The sequence below is a fragment of the Polypterus senegalus genome, unplaced genomic scaffold, assembly GCF_016835505.1.
Source record: "Polypterus senegalus isolate Bchr_013 unplaced genomic scaffold, ASM1683550v1 scaffold_5716, whole genome shotgun sequence".
In the NCBI taxonomy this organism is placed as follows: Eukaryota; Metazoa; Chordata; class Cladistia; order Polypteriformes; family Polypteridae; genus Polypterus; species Polypterus senegalus.
The window spans coordinates 1-25,264 of record NW_024386116.1 but is presented as its reverse complement, the minus strand read 5'-3'; the positions used below and the strand labels follow the sequence as shown (position 1 = coordinate 25,264).

At 38.4% G+C, this 25,264-nt stretch overlaps 1 pseudogene; it reads right to left on the bottom strand.

The window, feature by feature from the left end:
• Positions 1–548: 548 nt before the first annotated feature.
• LOC120522578 lies at positions 549–24,808 on the bottom strand (annotated as a pseudogene).
• Between the last annotated feature and the right edge of the window lie 456 nt (positions 24,809–25,264).

The window sequence follows — 25,264 nt, the reverse complement described above, 5'->3', positions numbered from 1 at the left end:
ATAGTCATGATATTTTCTAACCTGTTGTGTTGGAAGACTGAGCTAATCCCAGATATCATAGGGCACAAGGAAGGAACAAACCCTGGACTATCCATTTGAGGGGAACAACATAAATGACAAAAAAACACCATCGCTTTATTATATATAAATTGAATGATCTATTCTTCATTTTCATAGAAATCACCATGCAACCTATTTTCAGTGCATTGCACAGTATTTGACTCAAAGTGTGTCAAGAAGAGAACAGAACTTGCAGCTTAGACATTTACAGTTCAGCCCCTAAGCTACAGGGCTTCTCCGTCTGCAGCACCTTACTGCAGCTAGGAATCCTACACAAGCATAAAAATAACATGCAAGTTTAAGGGTAAACCACTGAATATAAAATATTTTGATCTAATCTTCATTGAAATGTGGTTTATTTTTCTCTCTCTTCTTATTGGTTTTTTAAGTAATTAAAATCAAAATCTCGTTTTTTTTCCCCCCCCATTTACACTTTACATGAATTTAATCTGTTTTCTTAGGACTGTGCAATCTTATATAATCATCACCTTTACGACTCTCCATTTGACTTTGTTGGTGAAGGAATCGGCTCTTAGACACCACAGCTGATGGACTTTTTGTAGGAGAGGTAACACCTTCATCCATTGACTGATCCTCCTCTCCTGGTTTAAAAATAGCAAAATAAACTAGAAACTAGGCAGCAACCATGCCTATTACAATGTACCTTTAGAAAACATTAATAGCCAAGTATCATTACTGTAAAACCCTCAAAAGTACAAGATGCAACATACAAACATACTTTTGTATCACTTTGTGTAGTGAAAGCAGATCTCCCAAAATGTATATATACAGTACATACATATACAAATACTTAAAGCTTGATAGATAGTGTCAGTCCATCGGATCACATATCATTAGCCTTTTAGTGCATCAACAGATATCACAGAAAAGGCACAACTGTGTTGCCTAAAATTTTGATGGAGCAGAATTCAAAGTGGAAATGCAGGCATGTGTGAGATGTGGGGGATGTTAAGAGTGCCTGCACACCTGCCCACTTTGTTCTAACTGCTACTTTCAAGGCCTGTTTTTGAAGGTGAGAATTAGCACTTGCCTCCTGACTTCATTGGTGACAGGGGGAGGATTCCTGCATAGTACTTCTAAAGAATGATATGATCATCATGGACTACCCTTATTTACCTTACCAATTGCATTTGCTAAATGTATTAAATTTGGGATTTCTCTTCAGTAACCAAACAATACATACAATACATACGATACTTATAATCAATGCTAAAAAAAAAATGTAAACATATTATAAAGTGCAACATAAAGTGGTGAATACAAAGATTGTTCAGGATATGTTATTTATGCAACTCTTTAAAGCTTTTTAACATCATAACTGTCAAACCAAGTTTGTCAGAAAAATCACACAGTCAGATTTGTGTTATTTGCTGTTGTGAAATTGATGTTTGTGTTTGCATAGTCTATAGTAGAAGGAAATATTAGTTGGATAAAATTACTTAGTATTGAGTAACATTTAATTGGCAAGTCCATCTGATCACATATCAATGCAAATTTCAAGTGTCAAATTCCAAATGTCATGATCTCTTTGATACTTAAATGTTATGTCTCCTTCCTTTTTTTAATTTATTTTTTATTTATAAATGTGTTCCAACTTTGAGATAAGTATTAAGACATTATTGCTTAGCTTACATACTAAACCAGAAGTAGATATTTAACTGGACTGCCAGTTCTTTCTGTGATTACTTAAAACTGAGATGGAGTGTAGCAACTAAAAGCAATATTCCTTTGGCTTCAAAATTCCAATAAACACAAATTTAGTGCTTGCTGATTGAAGTATGTAGTTTTAATACTGTAGCCTACTAACCACCGACCCATGATATAGGCACTTCCTTAACAAATTTAAAAATCATATCCTCAGAGTGGTTCACCTTGTGCTACAAAGTATTATGAGCTTGAGACACATCATTGTCTGGCCAATGTGGATATTTTGAAACAATAACTAAAGAGATTATATTTTTCAACAAACATATGGAGCAAATTATTTGTTAATTTTATACATGAGTCACTGGTATAGATAAGCCAGTAAAAATATGGATGACTGTTTGATGGAAAAGTGTAGCCATGTCCATTACATTCTGAAAATGAATGCAAAATTTCCAATTCTTTATTGAGTCTACTGTATACAAGAAGTGACATTAAAAAGCAATTAAGTTTGCTATCATTGCTAACTAACTTATTTAGGTGCATGAGAAAAGTTAAAATGATTACAGCTCAGCTGATTGGTAACAAAGTCACATCATTATGCTCTCAAAGAAAATGGAAATCTTGCATTTTTTATTTCAGAACTAAATCCATAATAGAGTGAAAGGAGCAATAACAAAAGACGTTTCTGCCTTAAAGGAGCAGCAGGATTTTACCTTAATTAAGTTAAACCAGGAAGAATTTTAAAATAATCAATGCAATACTTGTAGTTGTGCTCAGAAATGCAAGCTCTATCTAACTGAAGTTGCAAGCCTGCAGTGAATTATTTAATTTCCTTATGAACCCGGGCCTTGTGGGTCTTGTTATCCTGACTGTAGCACCTGCTCCTGCCCCTTTCAAACTCTCTGTGCATGCCAGATTTTATAGATACAATATCCACAGAATGTACAGTTTCACCAGCACCCTGTAACTCTAAAATTGGATAAAGCAGGCTCAGTAAATAGATGAAGAGTTTATATTAATAAAACACTGCAACTAAGTTTTTAAATAGAATCATGGTGTGTATATATATATATATATATATATATATATATATATATATATATATATATATATATATATTATTGACACACACACATATATATATATATATGTGTGTGTATATGAATCATGCATATGTTTCAGCCATAAACAAAATGAGTGGAACTTCATCACATTCCCTATGAATGTAAATGGGATGAGGTTTTCTTTGTTCTAATCTATATGTTTAAGAATTGTACCCTTGTTCCAACTAGCTTCTGTATTTAATCGGAATCCTAGTCTTAATAAGAAAGCTATTATTTTCCAGTTTCTGTGTTTTTGGATCATAGTAGAAATTAGACGTTTGTTAAATTTCTATTAGAATCTACCAAACATTTATGTTGTTTTACCTGGTTTTTAAAATTTTCAGCTGCTTTTCTAGGTTTTTGGGTTATTTAATTTATTATTTACTAATTTGCTATATCAGACACACTAACATACTCATTAGTAAAAAGTTAACAGTCTTTCTGCATTTTTACAATTTGCTGTGGTATCTGCTCTACAACAATTAAATGAGCAAACTACAAAGAAAACATGGAAAAGTTAACAGAAATAATCATGGTGGATATTCATTTACCACATAAATTGTGTTTTAAAATGAAGCATTTTTTATAGGTTTTACAAAATCTTTATCTGTTCTTCCAGCATACAATGGGGCTAAAAGGAACAAAGTGAATAAGTAAAAACCTTAAAACGTACTGAATACACTCATTGTTCAAGCCAAAATAACAGTATTGATCTATGTTTTGAGATTCCATACATATTTCCATGTCATTTTAACAAGGAAAAAAATAATCACAAACCAAAATATTGTTGTGCCATTCAGTCATTTTAAAAGAAGACTGTGCAGTTTACTCAGCTTCCTCTGTGACATCTTTTAAAGCTGGGGCATGGATTCACCTCGGAAAGTCATCGCCAACCATTGTTAATGACCTAATTCAATGTTGATGATCTGTTGTGAATTTCTTTATCTGTTCTGTAACAACTAGGCAATAATAACTCGAAAAGTTACAATTGCCTATATTCTTGACTATATGGAAGCTGGATCGATAATGTATGTCTCACTGAGAGAATATTGTAATAACTCGGGCCTGAGAAATGGAATTAGTGACTTTACGCTGACTGCTGGTGTGGTGGCCCTAAATCTACTTTGTGGTTCATCTTTTGCACGCTCATGTATGCTACCTGGCTATGCAACTCTTTACTTTAGCTCCTTCCCAAAGGCTATACATCTGGGCTGATGGACTCCTAGCAAACGAAAATGTATCTGAAGTAGTCTGTAGTTCTGTGTCTTTGCACCCTCCACTGTCAATGCTGCTTGCTAAGCTCTTTTCATGCTGACTTCACCAGGTCATGCAGAGCTGTCATTCCTCATCACAGCGCCAGGATCTGCACGAGTTTTACATATTCACCCCATACATGTTGGGGTAATTGATATCAGTGAATGTCAGTGAGCTTACTCACTCAAACACATTGTTTGAAGTTCTTGTATTATGATAAAAGCAGCAAGAGTGACTCCTCATGCGCTCAAAAAGTCAATGATTTCTTTGTGTTGATTCAATCTGCTCCACTGCACACCCTTGCCTCTTTCTTTTAATCATGCATGTGCTGACCATGAAAACTGATGTGCAGGTGGTTTGGCTCCTTTAAAAATTTAAGGCTTTTCTTAAAAGTGCGTGTAATCAGTTTACTTCAGATGTATTGTTGTTTGTACAAAAAATACAATGACACGCCTCTATGTGCTCTTTTTACTGTGCTATCACCTGGCATAAATCTCTCTGAAGACTTTGTAAACAGCACAAAATGTAATTAGCTAAAAGTAAGCACCATTTGGAAAAAATAAGCATATGATGTGAGAGTACATCTGTCTGTTATTACTGATGGCGAACATGACTGTTGAAAAATAACTGCAGAAGCAGAAATAGCATAACAAGTGGCCTATAGGTTGGCACAGGGGTTTGTTGTTTCAATTCCACACAAAGTCTGTGAGCAGACACAGCAAAGAGAAATTATATTCTTAATTTATAGTTCCAAGAATCCATGATAAAATAATTATTTCTAGTTTCCTTTGTTATCACAAGAATGCCTCATAAATGCGAAGTTAATATTTTCTTAAATTGAAGCATTTGCTGCTTCAAAGTGGACATATATGGTAAGTTTCAAGGTTTTTTCATTCACCTATGGACCCATGTACCATTTACACCATTCTAAACTGCAAGAACAGATGAAGTATTTTGAAATTTATATTAAAAAAAACAAACTTTATATACCATGATTGTAAAGAAATACAAAAAAAATACTGAACTTATCCTTTAAGCATTTAAAGCAATGGCAAGCTTACAAATATTTCTAAAATGTTTTCTTAATGTAAAAAAGCACACAGTGGTGCTTTTCTGATTACACATCAAGAGGGAAAAAACAGCAAATTAAATTAGATCATCTAGAGATAAAATATCTCTCCACGTGCCTGACTGGTTGGAACAAAACCTGCAGGCACATGGGATTCAGGCTTATTTTAAGACTAACTGTATTTTATCAAAAGGTACTGTTATTTACGGAATGTATTAAGGACACAAATGTTAAATCTTTACAAATTTGGTGTAAAAAAATTCAAGCATTTAAAAAGAAAAAAAATTAAGAGCATCACTTCAGCAACTTGCTAAAAAAGTACGACCTAGCTCTTGAATTGATGTTAGTTTTACTGTGCATTTTTCTAACACAGAGGATTAAACATGCAAGTCCATCAGAAATAGCAAACTGAAGCAATCATTTGCAAATGTAACATTTAGAGCAGCAATGGACATTTTCACAACATATTATTTTGGCATTTAAATATAACTTTATAACTTTTAAATAGGAACAGACTTACTCCGATATCATGTGTTCTGTTTCAAAGTGAATTTGGGTCTATGGCTATAATTAATACCATCAGGCATACAATATAATAAAGGCTAAAAAGTCCATTTTTAAAATTGACTCTTCATCTACTAGTTCTGAAGTAATAGATCTTATTCTGGCAGCACCAAAAACTATTCTGATTAACTAAATAGGACTTTGGGATGAAGGAGCAATCCAGAGCTCTTCATAATATAAAAGCTCCATACTTAGAGACCAGGCCTGATTTTAACAAATTATACTGTGCAGGACCACATCCTAAATGCCAAACAGTTTCCCATTATTTCATTAGACTGTTTTATTTTCTTCACTTAACACTTTTGAAAATTCCTGTACTATGAGAAAAGATATTTTTTTTCCTATGTAATTCTATGTTAATTTATTATAATTACAACCACAGCAATTTGCCTGCCTGATTCTTATACACTAGTCACATATGTAAAACCTAATATCTGAAAATGTTCAGCTACTGCATATTTTATTCAATCAAAATTTGATTATGTATTTGCAACAGTATATGTCACAACTGGGCTTCTCACCCTCTATGCCAAGTTGTTTCCTTTGCACTTCCTTCTTGTATTCCTCCAGTTCCTGGTCAGTAAGTTGGCTAAAAGGGTTTGGTGGTTCTGGTTCAGTGTTGTTACTGTGTCTGGCTCTCAACAGCTTCCTTCTTCCTCCAGACTCTCCCAATTCACTGTCTGCAGACTGACCCATGAGAAACAGAAGGAAAACAAGGAAAGGGGAATGTTAACAAAATAATACCAAGGAACTCTTTCTGTTGTTAAAAATGTCAAATGCAAAAAAAAACAAAAATCTTTTGAAAATGATAAAGTAAGATGATTAAGTGTCCATTGATAAGCACAGATCAGATTTTAAGTACCTACAATATTTGGACATAGACTTTTGTTTTATGTTACCATAAAGGGTTGTTGTTTCCTGGATTCTGGAAACCTCAGGTCTGACACAAGCACTCATATCTCATTCGCGACAGGCCATGCGCCCGCCCAGTATAACATCTGTTTAAGAAAGTAAACCTGTTCATCATGTATGCTGTATGATATATTGAGTGGCATATGAATGCTGTTTCAAGGAGTAGACTATCTGTGTTGACCAATACATACATAACAAACAGACATTCAAAGGCTGTTGAAAAGTTTTACACCAAGCAAGTAAGGCCAATGATTACCATGAAGAGTGCTACATGAATGAAACAAAAAGCATAGTTGATAAAGGATTACCACACAATGAAACACCTGAAAGGTTTCTTGTTTAGTCCATTTTTCAGTTCTATGTTGTACAGCATGTCTTTTTCGTAACACAGTAGGCAGGTTAGGCTTCACCCAATTGTACCAAATGAGACAATAAGCTGGTAGCATAGAAAAAATTATAATGTTAGAGTGCCAATTAAGTAATGGTGTGCCATTTTAGGAAATGGATTCATATAGACCTGATGTTGCTTGATAAGTAGGCAAGAAGTTTAGTGCAGTAAGTTACAACCAAACGCAATGGCAGAGGGAAGTGGGATTATGAAGCTCATCTCTCCCAGAAGCAGAGTCTAATCCAATGTAATTTCTTGTCAGTCCAAATTAAAGAGATATATATCAATGTACAGTTTTGAATTAGACCATCTACAGTACAAAATTAAAGAACATTGTATTCTACCTAGCCTAAACTTGCATTCATTTTGAAAATGTAATTGAAAGCTTTGGGTTTTCCCAGTACTGATTCTCAAAGGGTTATTACTTTGAAGTCTGCTATACAGTTTAACAGTTGCATTTAGAAATTTAAAAAAAAAAATTACAGTTCTCTTTAATTATGAAGCTATTGAATATAAGAGTGCATTATTTATTTGTTGTATACTATTTTTTCATTATTATTTAATTTAATTTTTCTTTACCATTTTACAAAGCACTTTGAGCTACACCCTTTGAAAATGGGCTCTAGAAATAAATGTTAGAAAAAATTCAATATATTGTCAATATACAAGTCTGTAAAGTTTTGATAATGTGTCATATATTGAATGTTGTTTATTATTTGCTTGTAGCAGATGACAGTAACACAAAGGTTTTGCCTTCAGATATCACAAGCATCAATACCAAATCTGAACTGCTGAACTGCAGTATTTTTACTACGTTTAGTTTGTTATTACATTTGCATGTGTTCTGTATGTAGTACAGTACATGGAAATACATACAGAAACATACAAGTTTTCAGCATTGTCTTACATGTAAGCCACATGTAGTATTAGGGTGTTGTACTGTGTTAGCCATTATGAATCTAGTGAAAAGTCAAGCAAAATGACATATTGGAATCTTTTTAGGTGGCCAATAAAAGATGTCATTTTGCTCCACTTTTTACTACATGTAAGACACTTGTTATCCAGAGCCAGAACATTGTAAAATCTACTCACATTAGAAAGTAAATTTAAAATGTAACTGCATGTTTTAATACATTCCTAAAATGTTTTGCACAAATATACATGTCTGCATCAACTAGCCAAACCATACACAGATATAATGTGAATACATTAATATTACAGTAGATCCCAGCTTGTATCCAATTGAGAAACAACACTCTATGAAAATGTGATATAAAAAAAGAGGAACCTCAGAGAAACTCTGATTTTCATAGGGTTCTGCATTTTCATTACAATGGCAACATCTGGCACAAAGTGAGAAACTGGTCTGAGCGGGTCAGCTGCTTGGCATAGGGCACAATGCAAAACATATCTATACTCACTCATGCTGAGCCATTTAGAGTTGGCAATCAAAATAAGTCAACTGATTTAATGTGTTATGTCTTTTAAAGTTAGTCAGAGAGAGAATTCAGCAAGAAGTGCAACTCTCCTAAGGCTGGCATCACACTACAGGAGGTGGAGAGCAGGTCACCAGACATTCAATAATGCAGCAGAACAAGTAATTGGCAGATGACAATTAACAGCTCAAAGGGATCTTCATAAAGTATATGGACAGTAAGAGCAATATACATATTAAGCTGAACAATAACAACCAGCAGCTATGGAAGATAGCAACTCCAACCTCTGTCAAACCTATAGAGAAGCAACTCCTAGTACTTTTACTACTGAACACTAACTTGAAATTAAACTAACTAACTAAAACAAAATACCACAAAGTCATCTGCAGTTTGTTACTGATGTCCTCCTGTCAGTGTGTTCAGCAGTCCTCTTATTCAAAACCTTACTCAGTGCTACTCACCCTCTCCTGAATCCTCCATTATTCCATCAGTTTTGCCTGTGTCCCTAAAAGACTGTTTTGTGTGTTCTAATGGTGTTAATCAGGTGGTTTCCAAAGTTGTGCCTAATCTGTCTCATATTATGACCAAGTTTCCCTCTTGTTTTTATGTACTTAAATAATACTGCTGTAAAAATTATACATAAGGCTGCATCAGACAAAAACATATCCCAGCAGTACTGAGCCCAAATCAGGTCTCCATTCCACTGCAGGGCATACTACTCTACTGTATATGCCCATACACTAACAACCAATGCTCACCTACTGAGCACTACTTTAATTGAAGCCACAATGGAGCTCTAAATTCAAAACTGAAAACTCTTTATTTAAACAGTCATTCACAATAACACTGTATGGGTGACATGGTCAAAACCCTTTCAATCTAATAAATGCAAATTGGGATCATGTACAAACGTCTCACAGGTGCCTGGGTGTTTTGTCTTGTTTCACTGTATTTGGAGCAATGCAGTACTTTCTTTATTTTCACTTAAAAAAACATTAATAAAATATTCATTTTGAATTAGTTTTTAGATCATAATATTAATATATAAAAGAAAAAAATTGAAACATAGTGAATCTTATGTATGGGATTTTTATTTTCTTAATTAGCACTGTGTGCTTAGCATCTCGACGAGTGTCCGAGCATTCTAGGCCCTCCATTGGAGAGAGTCCTGTAATACAGGTAAAATGATCAGTGTTGCTTACTGATAATAAGAACAATTTACATAATTACTTTCTTTTAATGATAAATATTTTAACTGAGAGACAATTTGGGTGCCGATCAACTAAGTTAGACACTACTGGCCAAAAATTGTACACACCTTTTCTCCATACCCTTCTTTTATAGTAATTAAGGTCACTAATTTTTACTTATTACTGTAAAAGCACACATATACAGCAGAACCTCTTTGATTATATTATGCAATTTACTGCTGATAAGCATATGGAAAGTAATGAAGCCTGTTTAAAGATGATGCTTTCAAAGGACCATAAGATAGGACTTTTGGGTAATGTTGTAAATGACAATTTGACAAGCTACGTAGACATGTATGACTTACTGTATTAACATCATCAGATAATTTTATAATTTTTTCTAATTTTAAGCAGTGTAGGGGAAAGTAAAATAAACCATATTCAGCTGGCTTAACTCTGGCTACTTCCATATATACATACCATTAACTAGATTAAATATTTTAAAGTTTGGTTTGTGCTATGCATTTGTATGATCACAGCTTTATGCATATCACTACAATATGTATCCATTTTTAAACGACTGGATTATTAAACATGTAAAATGAAAAAAAGTCAAATAAAAGATTCTTCCTAGGAATATGCACTGTATGATTATTATTTCTTAAAAATTATAAAAAGACTGGAGGTGCTAAAGATTTCAGGGAGGTGTAGGATCAAAACAGACAAATCTAAAACAGATCCTAATCTCACCGGACTCCGACTCTTTTCTGTAATGACACTGGCCAGAAGCTGTGACTGTGGTCCTGCTGACTTTACATCCTGACGATTCTGTTCTCGGATCTGTAAGTAAAGAGAAGGAGGAAATCTGACTTTCAGGATAGAGTTAAATTTAAATCTGTGCACAATAATTAAGCAGAATAGGAAAGCAGGTAGAAAGAGAGAGAGTTTGAATAAAACAGTTCAAATAGGATTGGCTAACAATGACTGCAAAGCAGACAGGTAGAAGTCTCATTGTACCTTGTTTCTTGTCTCCAACACCTCTCGAGGATCTGTGAAGAGGGGTACAAACTGGTTTGGGTTTTCAATCTTAATGGCAGATCCACTAGTCATCTTAACCTCTTCTGCTTTCAGCCACTATACCGAGAAATAAGCATAGTTAAAAATAATCAATAGCTTCGGTTACCAGGTATTTATATTACATTTACTTATTTGGCCGATCCCTTTATCCAAGGTGACTTATAACATTTATGATATAGTTGGTTACATTTCTTTTTGGTTTTCCAATTACAGCACTTGCTTATGATCACACAGCGTCAGTAGCAGGATTCCAACACATAACCTCAGGATTTGAGATCCAAAGCCTCAACCACTATCACACAGGCTGCCTACCAGGCAGCTCCATTAAAATTAAATACTAAAGACCTGAAACTATTTTTAATCTTATTACTTTAAACTAGTGTATCAGCTGGTTTCAGGTCAGATAAAAAAGGGAAAAAATTGGGAATATTTTAGCCTATTCACAAAATGGCATTGTTAACTTGTGTTTTTATGACAGCTAAAATCAACTATCTGGCAAGTATATGCTTGTGTATTCTATATGCAAGCCAACGAACTAATACATTTCTGTTTTGTCAGTCAATTAATATTTGTAATATCTTGTGTCTTTCACGGAACACATCATTGCAATACGTTTATGCAAATCACAAAAATACATTCTAGTGCAAACAAAATAATGTGGTAACGGATCATGGTTCTCTCTCAGGCACTTTACTTTTATCCAATTTCCCAGCTAGCAGTCCAAACCACATAAGACCTATATTTAGAAATATGTTTAACATTAAAGTGTCTGTCAAGTAAATATAAGTAACATAAGTTCATTTGTCAGCTTTATGGGCTGTAAATATATATAGCAGCAAAACTGTTTTAGGTTATTATGCCTTACATTCTGTTTAAATGTTTATCTTTAGGAAAATTACTTTTTTGCTTATTTTATTTTACTGATTGATTGATCGATTGCGCACATGTTTGTATAAATCATCCAGTTTTCTGAAACTGATCAGCTTTGATGCGAGTTGTTATAAAACTATATGAGGCGCATGAAGAATAAAGAAAAAAAATCTGAGTGCGGTGCCTGCCAGTAGATGGCAGAAAAGGGCTCGTTACCCCTCTCTGCAATGCAGACAAAATACAGTGTGACGTTCAGTAACGCTGGGCAGCTTCTCCATTCTAGAATTGGAGAATGAGCTGGAAATATGGTGTATGATACAAATTCCAGATATGAAATAGTAAAAATTTATAAATAAAGATGTCCAAAAAATGGGCGATCAATACAAGAAAACGCGCTCACTCTTCAAACCCTTGTTTTTTCTGCCTGTATATGCTTTAATTATGCAAGCAGGTTCTTTTTTCAGTATTGACACATTTGCCCTCACTAAGTCATTCTGTTATTTAGGCACATCAATTACGCAGCCCTTTGTCCTTCACTGCATTAAAAGTTAACCTATAATTCACTATTGAAGCAGTTGCTTCTCTGCCACTGATAACTCACTGTGGTTTTAGTGCTGGGGCTGCCTTCTGACTGGCTCACACGCATGTATGTGTTAGGTGTATTTAGCCAGCGAGTTTTCTCTTGTTGTTGTCGATGTGCATGCTGCTTCAGAGCTGACCGGGGAATTGGGATATCTTCAAAGGTGAATGCTGTAACTGTAGCAGGAATTTCCCCTTCACTGCGTGGCTTTGTTCTCTTTGCATGAAAGGGTGGCGGTAGGCATATCCTGTCCGATATCCCTAATAATAATAATAATAATAAAATCATCAAAAGTATTTTAATACATTTTAGATTTTAATAAATTCATAAATGATTCCATACATAAAAACATTGACAAACAAGACCCAATATTTAAATACAGCTCACCAAATTATCTAACATCCTCATAAGTGCCTCAAACTCATGTTCACCAAGACGACTCTTCTGCATGGGTCCAAAGGTAGATCCTGCCCACCCCACTGAGCCAGCCTGATAAGGGCGATGTTTCTCCCTGTCCAGAAGAATAAGATCCTCTACTTTTCCTACACTGCAGAGACTTGAGACCTGGAATGACAAACAGTATTAGGAAGTACTGGATGCAATTTTCTTGAAAGGGTTCCTCGTCTTTCAAAATACACCACTAAATTACTAAACCTGTTTTGAGGTGATTGTCTCACAGCTTACCTGGATCTCACAAGCGGACTGGATGTGATATACACGGTAGAAAGCTTCCTCCACAGTATCGCCCAGTGCTAAAATCCCATGGTTCCTCAGTACCAGCACCTGAGAACAAGAGCACAGAAAGAAACGTTTCCAGCACTGGTGAGATGAGCAAGCATTACTCTTTATTAATCTGTGCACATATTTCCATAAATCGTACTTGGCACTGAGCCAGGTTTATACAACTCCAATGTACTTAATGAGATGTTTATTTTATTCTAGCTTTTCAAAAGCAGCACACTTGTTTGTCATTTTACAAGCATGAAGTAAGATGTTTGATATTTTGCATTGTCAAGGCATTTTAGATGCCTAACTACACACACTTGAAATATATGATTGTATATCAAGAGTCAATTCTTCTTTCTTCTGAAAGAGTACATATAGTCCTTCAACCAAACTGGAATACATTTGTAAAATATTTGAATACAAAAATGTCATTCAAGACAAAAAGTGGAGAATAAGCCATTGGATCTTTAGTTGCACTTCTTTGATAAATCAAAATGCAAATGCAGTCAAGATTTCTTTGAGAAAGATGGGGGCTTTTAACAGCAATGCTGGTCAGAATGGAAGAAAGAGGTGAAGATTTACTAGAAAAACAATAAATCTTAAAAAAATAACAAACATTGTATGAGCAAGACAAAGAAAACTGAGGAGATTAAGACGTGGGGAATTATTTGAGGAAGTGGGTGTATCCCCTCAAATAAAAAGTATCACATTAGCCAGCATCATTATATGTAAGATATATTTTATGTACTGTATGTATGTATGTATATGTGATATATATATATATATATATATATATATATATATATATATATATATATATATATATATATATATATATATATATATATATACAGTATATAATCTCTTTCGCTGTTGTGTTATTTCACTGATTAATAATTTGTTTGTGCTAATCATCTTTACTATCATTTTTGAGACTTTTAAATTTTTGTACTTCCATTAGTTCTAGCCTGCTTTGCATGTGTACCTTGCCAATGTTTTGAATTCTTCACGACATTCTACTTTGTCATCTACTCTGTCTTTTATTTCCGGCCCCAGGCATGGTTAAATCTTTTGGCACAAAGACTCATTTCACGGGACATGAAAGTGTCTCTGAAGAAAATCACATCTTGTCTCCTTCCAAGATTTTTTTTTATAATAGAGAGATATATTATTATATATAACTATTATAAAAAATGACTATTATATATAATCTTATCTCTCTGCTTAGATTGAAAATGTGTACACTGGGGTTAAACTGATATTTTACATTATTTACAGCATAATGTATTCTTAGGGGACGGCACGGTGCGCAGTGGGCGCTGCTGCCTCAGAGTTAGGAGACCGGGTTGCCCGGGTCCTCCCTGCGTGGAGTTTGCATGTTCTCCCGTGTCGCGTGGGTTTCCTCCGGGCCGGTTTCCTCCCACAATCCAAAGACATGCAGGTTAGGTGGATTGGCGATTCTAAATTGGCCCTAGTGTGTGCTTGGTGTGTGGGTGTGTTTGTGTGTGTCCTGTGGTGGGTTGGCACCTGCCCAGGATTGGTTCCTGCCTTGTGCCCTGTGTTGGCTGGGATTGGCTCCAGCAGACCCCGTGACCCTGTATTGGATTCAGCGGGTTGGAAAATGGATGGATGGATGGATGTATTCTTATGGAAGCAAAATTGATTTAAAGATTAATTATTTTTATTTTATGAATTGTGCAAAAAATAATTTTTCTTTTATGCAGTGTCTTCAAGGTAGGCATTTAAAACTTTAGATGTTAGCTCTTTTTGTCTGATTGAAAGAGCACAGTGGTCTGGAGTATATACAGTACAGCACGTGGATATGCAAAACAGCAGCCTGATAGGCAAAACATAAGCAAAATATATGATAAATGAGGTGCAGACCTATAAATATCTGGGAGTGCAGCTGGATGACAAATTGGACTGGACTGCCAATACTGATGCTCTATGTAAGAAAGGTCAGAGCAGACTATACTTTCTGAGAAGGTTGGCATCCTTCAACATCTACAATAAGATGCTGCAGATATTCTACCAGACGGTTGTGGCGAGTGCCCTCTTCTACGGTGGTGTGCTGGGGTACGACATAAAGATGAAAGACGCCTCACTTGGACAAACTTGTTAAGAAGGCAGGCACTATTGTAGGAGTAAAGTTGGACAGTTTAACATCTGTGGCAGAGCGACGGGCACTACGCAAACTCCTGTCAATCATGAAGAATCCACTGCATCCACTGAACAGTGTCATCTCCAGACAGAGGAGTAGCTTCAGTGACAGACTGAGGAGATCGTTCCTCCCCCACACTATGCGACTCTTCAATTCCACCCGGGGAGTAAATGCTAACATTACCTAATGTTATTGTCTTTTTATTTATTTATTTATTTTTCATTTTATTACTATTTAATTTAATATTGTTTCTTTGTATCAGTATACTGCTGCTGGATTATGTGAATTTCCTTGGGATTAAAGTATCTGTCTATCTATCTATCTATTGTCACACACGTGTGCATGGGAAGCAGCTGAAGGGCTTAGGAAATACTGTTTATACATCTGCCCAGGGGCGGGTGCACTGACGCTCTTTCTGAGTTCTCTGCAGGTCTTACCCGGAAATCCCACCAGGAGCCGCCATTTCCAGGAAGGACACATCACTTCCGGTTCCGCCCCAAGAATGAGGTCACTTCCGGTTCCGCCCCAAGGATGATGTCACTTCCAGTTCCGCCCAGAGGACACATCATTTCCTCTGTGCTATAAAGCTCACTGCCTTTGCTTAGGCAGGCAGTTCTGTTTTGGACTCTGTTGTGTAAACAACTGTTTACAATGCCTCAAAGACTTTTGCAGCCGGAAACCGATAAACGGGTGGCTGCCCCAAACCTTTCACGCCTCTGGTCTCCACTTATTACAGTGGCGTAGTCGGCAGGATGGTGTCCCGATGAACCCGGGACACGAACTATCAGGAACCAGGTGGGTGAGTACCGGGCCGAAGTTTCGGGCGGGAGTGCCAGAGGGTCAGGAAGGACGCTGTGCAGGCTCTGCTCCATGAGCATAACCGGGGACCACCCATCTCGTGGAGAAGAGGGGACCCACAGGCGTGGGCTGGCTTCTGGGGAACACACACGAGTGGCTCAGTATGCTCTCCTTGGCAGGAAAGCCGAGCTGCCCATCGGGACCAAGGTCCCAGTTAAGCATGGGTTGTCCCCAGGCCGGCAGGTGAAGAAATAAACTGGGAGTTTAACCCAAGCAAAGGGCTGTCAGAGCAGGCTATGGCTCTCTGGCAACAGGTGGGTGAGTGGCTACGCCATTGAGTTAACCCCTTACAAATAGTGCAGCAAGTGGCCTGTTTTTGCTGCTAAAGACTACCCCAGGAATTTGCCCAGCCGCCTGGGGCTAATTCCATTCTATGGACGAGCTGCTGCAGCTCTTGCAAACCCAGAGGCCGGCTGTGAAACCTGGGAGGGCAGAACAGCCGCTCTGTGGACTACCCGGGAGCTATGTCCACTAAAGCAGTCCCTTCCACGCATTCCAGAGCTGTTCAAGTCGCCGGGCCGCCTGGCTTGCGACCTGTCGGGAACAAGGCGGACCGTAGGGGACAATGGCGGGTTGTTTGTGTGCCCTTAGCAATCCCTGGCGGATAAACATACGGGGAGCTTCTTATTAATGGACATAAGATAACAGCGCTGTTGATTCCGCAGTAACGGTCTGTCGTTGCTCGCCGCTTTATTCTACCGCAACAGTGGATTAAAAGAAGACCAGTCTAAAATGTATACACGGAGATATCCGCATACAATACCGCCTGGTAGTTACGTATGTCTCGGAGGAACCCTTCGACAGCTTACCGTGGCGGTGCATCCGGATCCTCCGCTTCCGTAATCCTCGGGCGAGACTGGTCTGATAGTAACGCGTAGTTTAGAAAGCATTCCCAAAACTTATGGCCTCGTTATAGATGACAACGATTCATCTCAAGTTGCTTCCACACCGTAATCAGCCGACAGGGAGGGGGGCGGTAGGCCAAGAGAGTGACGAAGACACTCCCGACCGTCCGGGCTACTACGCCATCCACTAGCGCCCGCAGCAGGGAGGAATCTCCGCCCTTGAGGTCAGACCGACCCGCTCTCTGAGTTGCACTTTCAGTTTAGAGCGACGCCGCTTCTTTCAAGAGAGAACAGTGGAATGACGACTCTCTGAAACACATAAAGAATGCAGTGGTTCTCGTTAACGGCCAACGAACGCATTTGCCCATGCCACAGGGACCTCACTTTGTCGTTGATAATGATTTGTTGTATCGGGTCGCTGAACATGAGGGGAAGGTCCGGAAGTTGTTGCTAATCCCGCGGACCTACCGGCGGCAGGTTTGCGAAGTTAGCACACTCCCACCTTCTTGGAGGCCATCTCGCCCGATAAAACATTAGAGCGAATTAAGCTCCTTTTTCTGGCCGGGATTAATGAGGAGGTTCGCCGCTTTTGCATTTCCTGTCCGGAATGTCAACTGCGGCAAATTCCTAGGAGGACCGTGCTCCTCTGGTTCCCCTTCCCCTTATTGACGTTCCCTTTGATAGGATTGGGGTTGATATAGTAGGACCCCTAGAACCCTCAGCCCGAGGACATAAATATATACTCGCCCTCGTGGATTATGCTACCCGATTCCCTGAAGCCGTTCCTAGCCGGCTACCACAAAAATATTGCACGGAACTAGTAGGAGTCTTTTCGCAGTAGGCATTCCTAGAGAAGTCCTGACGGACCAAGGAACGCCTTTTACCTCGGAAACGCTCAAGGAGACTGCCAAGTTACTGAAAATAAAGCATTTAAAGACCTCGTGTATCATCCTCAAACCGATGGCCTAGTGGAGAGATTTAATCAAACTCTCAAGCAAATGCTACGTAAGGTCAGCAAGGATGGGAGGATTGGGACCAACTCCTCCCCTTGTCCTCTTTGCATATCGGAAGTTCCTCAAGCTCTACGGGTTCTCTCCATTTGAATTACTGTATGGAAGACAACCCCGGGTTTATTGGATATTTTAAAAGAGGGCTGGGAAGGGAGGCACAGCCCTCCACTAATATTTTGGAATATATCCCAATTGCGCGTAGATTTGATGCAATAAGACCGATTCTAAAAGTCATATAGAGGAGGCGCAATCAGCACAGGCCCGCCTTTATGACCGTGGGCACGACTCTCCGGGAGTTCCAACCGGGGATCGCCATGGTATTGGTACCAACTTCACTCTAAACTGCTCGCCCATTGGCTAGGCCCCTACGAAATTAAGGAAAGGAAGGGATTGGTTGACTATTTGGTGAAACAGCCCAATCGCGACCAGCTGAGCGAATATATCATGTAAACCTGCTGAAACCGTGGAAGGAGAGGGTCCCGATCCCTCCTCCGACAGCCCTGCTCTCTTCTGAAGTAAGTTCCCTTAATTTCGCGAGCAGCTATCCCCAGGCAGAAACAAGAGCTCGAAGCAGCTATCCGCTCTGTCCCAGAGGTGGTAAGTGAAAACCGGTCGGACCTCTCTGATTGCGCATGACATATTGACTGACCGGGGTGATCGTCCGTGAGCGACCCTACAGACTCCGGAGGCAAAGAAAGTAGAAGTGGAACTGGAAATCGCGAATGCTGGCACTAGGAGTAATCGAGGAAAGTAGTAGTCCCTGGTCCAGTCCCATCGCCTTGATTGCTAAGCCTGACGGCAGTTGGAGGTTTTGCAATGACTTCCGCCGGCTAACCAAGTTTCCAGATTTGATGCTTATCCCATGCCTCGCGGGATGACCTCCTCGAGACTGGGACCAGCCAAATTCTTGACTACACTTGACATGACAAAGGGGTACTGGCAGGTTCCTTTAACGGAGTCCGCTGAAGGAAAAACCGCTTAGCACTCCTAGCGGACACTGGCAGTATCGTGTCCTTCCATTCGGTTACACGGGCCGCGACTTTTCAGCGCCTGGTGGACAAAGTGCTCCGCCCCATAACTCGCTCTGTGCTGCCTATCTGGATGACGCGTCATCTATTCCAGCACCTGGAAGGAACACATACAGCAGGTCACAGCAGTATTACGGACACTGGGAGAGGCGGGCTGAATCAACCCCAAGAAATGTTTCTTTGGATTGAGGAAGCCAAATATTTGGGCTACCTAGTGGGCGGGTACTGTGAGGCCACAGTGTTCCAAGTTGCAAGCCATAATGGCCTGGCCCGCCCCAGAAACCAAGCGGCAAGTCCAATCCTTTCTCGGTTTGGCGGGTACTACCGCCGGTTTGTGCCTCGCTTCTCCGAGAGAGCGCGCCTTGACCGACTTGACAAAGAAAAGAGCTCCTAATACGGTGGTATGGTCTGATAAAGCGGGGCTGCATTCAGTGACTTAAAAGGGCTCTGACTTCAGCACCTATCTTGATCTCCCCTAACTTCTCTCTCCCTTTATCCTCCAGACGGACGCCGGACACAGGCTTGGGTGCCGTGTTGAGCCAAAGCGTCCGACGGTGTTGAACACCCGTTATGTACCTGAGCCGGAAACTGTTGGACAGGGAGACCAGGTACGGGCGGTGGAGAAAGAGGCTCTGGCGATCAAATGGGCGGTAACTCAGCTGCGGTACTACCTCTTGGGTCGCGTGTTCACTCTGGTGACGGATCATGCACCTCTGAAGTGGATGGCCCTTCACAGGAGTCGAATCCACGGGTCACGCAGGTGGTTTCTTGACCTGCAGCAGTACAAGTATACGCCGCTCATCGACAGGGGTCTCTTCATGCCAACGCCGATGCCCTCTCCCGGCCCACGACCTCTCGGTGTAGGTCGCCCGACCCACGGGTCTGGGCTGAGGGGAGTCTTGTCACACACGTGTGCATGGGAAGCAGCTGAAGGGCTTAGGAAATACTGTTTATACATCTGCCCAGGGGGGGCGGGTGCACTGACGCTCTTTCTGAGTTCTCTGCAGGTCTTACCCGGGAAATCCCACCAGGAGCCGCCATTTCCAGGAAGGACACATCACTTCCGGTTCCGCCCCAAGAATGAGGTCACTTCCGGTTCCGCCCCAAGGATGATGTCACTTCCAGTTCCGCCCAGAGGACTACATCATTTCCTCTGTGCTATAAAGCTCACTGCCTTTGCTTAGGCAGGCAGTTCTGTTTTGGACTCTGTTGTGTAAACAACTGTTACAATGCCTCAAAGACTTTTGCAGCCGGGAAACCGTAATAAACGGGTGGCTGCCCCAAACCTTCTCAGCCTCTGGTGTCCACTCTATTACACTATCTAAACAACTGAAGGCATTTAGAAAATAGGCATTTCTTTAAGAAGGCATATGAATATTGAAATTAATCCAATCTAGAAATAATGATCAACTGTATTAGAACCATTTAATTACTTCAGTAGCTGATTGTGATTTGAGCCCTTTAACAGAGATTTGATCATTTAATTTAAATGAGACACATATGAGCTTAGGATACCCTACTTTCCCTTTTGTATTGCCATTTCTTAAAATAGCCAGTGACGGCCTCTTGATTTTTTGCAGTATAATTATATCCAGCGACTGTCTGCTTCGATTTTATTCAATTCAGTGTCACATTCCGGAGTTGGAGACTATCCTAGCAAGAACAGATAAAAAGCAGCAGCAAAAATTTTAAAATAAGTTAACTCACACAAATACAAGTTTCATTATCAGGTCAACCTAGCATCACATTTTTTGACAGAGGAGAAAATGTCATGTATATAAAGAAATGCATAGGAAAACAGAGAATAGTGGAATTCTAACTAAAAGAAACTCCAACAGCACCTGTGATGCAAAAATTCATTTTGTTTAAGAACATGATTTGACTACACGGAATACACTGAATAGGTAGGCAAATCAGGCCCACAACAGAAAGCTTTAAAAAGTTAAGTTGGAAACTGTTTCATTTGGTGTTCTACTCAAACAAATGAAAATCTGAGGTTAATTACTGCTAAATGAAATTACTGTTTATAGCAAGGATTGACAGTTTTTTGCAGTATTACTTTAAGGTTTGCAGCAGCTTAATTAGTCTTAATTGTTTTGCTTTTGCTTCTGTGGACTGGCTCTGCCCGGGTTTGTTTCCTGCCTTGCACCCTGTGTTGGCTGGGATTGGCTCCAGCAGACCCCTGTGACCCTGTAGTTAGGATATAGCAGGTTGGATGATGGATGTTTTGCTTTTGATTTAGTGATGGTTTGGCTAACGGGGAATGTATTGCCTGGCAGGAGAAGGTGGCATGGACCAAGGCCAGGATCCAGCAGAGCTTAAAAAGAGAGCGGGACATGATCCATTGTCTGGGGAAGCACATGTTGTGAAGGGATTGGTTGGAAGGGAACCATCAAAGGCTGGTGTGTTAGAGTAAGAGGTGTCCCAGATGGGCGTAGACACAAGGGTGATCAACAGAGAGGATGTGTGATAGAAGGAATTATTCCCTTAGAATAAGACAACAAGGAGACCTGGCAAGTATTGGAGGTTGGCAGGAGGGCAGTTCACCTACTGCCAACCTCAATTGAAGAGCCCATCAGGCTTAAAGTTAGGTAATAAGCTGGGGCAAATGTTCAATGGTGACAGAAAGAGACCAGGATAGGAAGAATCTGTGTGTGGAAAGACAGGAGGTGAAGAGAGTGCTTTATGGAGCTTTGAGGTAAGCAAGTGTGTGAGTCGTAACATCAGTAAACAGGGTTTAAGACTCATATAGACAGTAGAGTTCATTTCTGCATTGAGCATTATTTTCAACCAAAATTTGAATTTTGTTAAGTGGTTTGTAGACAACAAATAAACAAAGAGTGGCATATCTGACTTTAACCAAATAAATCTCTTAAGACTAAAACAAACTTATTTTATAGTTGTGGTCTGATTTCTATTTTGGAAATATTCTGGAAAACTGTTTTTGTCAGTAACTGCATTTTTTTTTTTTATGTCACATCCAAAATGGTGGAAATAAATATATAGAGACAAACTGTAAATCTGTTGTTCTCATGTAGGACAGAGACATTGTCCTGATAGTTAAAAGTGGGAGAGATCAGTTAAGGTCTTTTAAAGGATTTTCAAAAGAACAATTGGGCCCGGTAAAAGCAAAGGTTTAAACAAACAAATTTGTCAAGTCTCCTGTGAAGTTCAAGGGGAACTTGAAGTCAAAGCTGAAACATAACTTTAGAATTCTACTCCTAAATAATATATTTGTTTGCACTTCTTTAATGTCTTAATGTTCGACACGTCTCTTTGTGCACAGTCTTGCTTTATAATCTAGCAGTGATGATGTCCGACAACATGCAAAGACCAAACAGGGCACCAGGCAAGTGCGCTGCATCCACAGAAATAACACAAAATGATGCCACAAGAGTAATGCTAAATATATAAATGAAAAATAAAAGATATGACAAAAATGACAACACGGTACTGACATGTACACTGAAATGTTTGTTTTAATATGATGCCATTATAGATTTCCAGAATTGTAAGGTAATAATTTCTCTTTGCATAAGTGCCACCATGACTGCCTGAGACAGTTAAAATATTTAATTAGTTTACTTTTATATTTCCATTTAATTTTAAACAACTACTCCACAACTAACTAACAGGGTCATCTGTCGGAGGCTATGTGACATTAGCTGTCATTTTAGACTTTTGGTGCTTCACGACGGACTCTTTCTGAATAAGATGCAGCACAGTAGAGAGATACATTTACTGCACTTGTAGGGTGTGTAGTGCTTTATTGTTCATAACAACAACAACAACAACATTTATTTATATACTGTAGCTCATTTTCATACAAACAGTAGCTCAAAGTGCTTTACATATTAAAGAATAGAAAATGAAAGACATAATTATAAAACAAAATAAATCAACATTAACATCGAATAAGAGTAAGGTTCAATGGCCAGGGGGGACAGAAAAAACAAAAAAACTCCAGACGGCTGGAGAAAAATAAAATCTGTAGGATTCCAGACCATGAGACCGCCCAGTCCCCTCTGGGCATTCTACCTAAAATAAATGAAACAGTCCTCTATACTATCTAGTACCTTTCTGAACCAGCTTATTTCAATACAGGAACACATTGGCCATCATTTTTTCTGAAGATTTAGGTGCTAAGCAGGAATCAACCATGGATATTTATGATCACTTAATATGAATCAACACCACACATTTTAAATGTTTTACAATTTTTAAGTGAGTGTTTGACAGCTGAAGAAATTTCTGATCTGACAGGACAAACTGGAACAAGCCATCTAATTACATAACATGTCCTTTTAACAGCACATAATGACTTGCTTTATTTGACTGGATTGACAACCTGCAAAAACAGCTTCTTGGGTAGTTTCATAAATCATCTATTTTGTGATAAAACATATGTTATTGTATGAGAATTAGGTCATATGGGAGAATATTTCCTAAAGCTGGCAAACAATACGAAAGACACGATAAATGAATGCATGACATAACTCAAAGCATATTATTTGTTTTAATCACGATGCCCAAGACAAAAAAAATATTTTCTTTGTACTGTAAAATAATGGAAAACACAAAGACACTGCCAAACAGAAATAAATAAAATATACAAAACACAAGGCTAGTTTCACATTTGCACTCTCAGCTTTTAAAGCAGTAAACATTACTGGTCCATTAAATATTGCCAAATGTACCAGTCAAGGCAGATTCATGTGCCATTTTCCTCTCTGGTATTAAATTTAAGATGCTGACACAAAGTGGGAAAGTTTTTATTTTTCTTTTAAATGTATTCGTCAAAATTAGGGAACATTTTTTTTTTGACAATTTCACTATAAAAAAGTTAAATCTAGATTTTTATAGTCTTTAAACTATATATTAAATTCTGCTTGTGAGCTGCATTTTAAGTGATCCTATATAAATAAGGTACGTTTATGGTCTTACACTGATACATCAATATAAGAAGCGATAAATGTACTGTCAAGAAAGATTGAGGACAAAGCAGAAGATAAAATTGACTGCATTACAAGGGTCCATCCATTTTTGATTAAAACCATTTAATAACTTGGAATATATTATGCTACTTTACAAGTCTACAAAGTACAATTTACTAAATGATATTAAACGTAAGGTATGTCCAAGAAACAGAAAAGGGAAAAAAGGTAAAAAGGGCTATAAAACCTGCATTATACTTATATGAGGTATTGAATGGTATGTAAATTACAACATTTTGCCACAATGAGAAATATTTTTATCCAGATTTGTGGAAAGCACTGCATTTTATAAACTGACAGAATCAAATTAAACTTTCAAGATGCATGAACAGTTTTGCACAAATCATTTTAATAAATATTTTTTAAATTCACATTAGCTTTTACATTGAAATCAAAAAGCTTCTGCCTCCACAGTGAATATTTCCTTTGATTGGAGCCTTACCTTAGCTGTGGGCCCTAAGCTCTTCTGGAGCTCCACTCTGTCATTCTCATCTTCCATAGAGCCATTGTAGTCAAAATAGGCCACATCTCCAATCAGCAAGGCTTCATGCAAAGGGTAGGATTCCACACTTCATAGAGGATACCTGTCAATGAATTAAACTTTAAAATTTATGAAGGATATTTTATAATGGGTACTTTGCAAATCGAATAGCAAATTTAATTAAATGAAGGTACAAATGACTAGATAAAAGGTACACTGCCATATTTGGAAGTATTAGAGGTTTGGCTCCTCAATATGTATGTAAAAATAACATAAAATTACACAGGAAACTGAGTAGGACTACAAAGCAGAAACATTAAACATTTGGATAATCAAGATTTTTGCTTTTATGCTAGTAACGGTGTCCAGTATGTTGTAATCATACCCCTGCAGTAGCAGGTGTTTGTAGGTGAAGAACACAGCCATATCTGGCCTTGCTGAGTAGATGGCAGAATGGAGGTGAAAGCCATTGGTATCCACAGAGAATGTGGTGCTGCCTTTCTCCACCAACTCACCAAGAATATTGACCTTAACCTAGGAAAGTAGGAAGAAAACACAAACAAGTCGGAACTAAAATCAAACTATTAAGACATACCCTTCACAGCATAAAGTCAAGTAAACAAGTATAGTAATGGTAACCCCTACATGGTTTCTTCAGGAAAGGCTGTTAACTTTAGTTTTGTTTTGCTCTTCTCCGCTGTAATCTGATCATGTTTTGTTAGCTGAAACTCTATTAGCATAACTTTAATAACATTTGGATCTCTATATTATTGCTTATCTAACTTGGTATGTATGTTTATGTCTAAATATTTTAATAATGAGCATTTATTTTCTTTATTATAGTATATTTGAGATTTCAGGACGTACTCTTGGTGAAGAGGACTATAGAGAAGAAAGCAAACCGATGTAGCAATTGCTCACTGTGGAAGTGGATAAAAAAGGAATAGCTTTGTTGGATATTCTAGGTACAAGCCACTGAAATTGGACTCC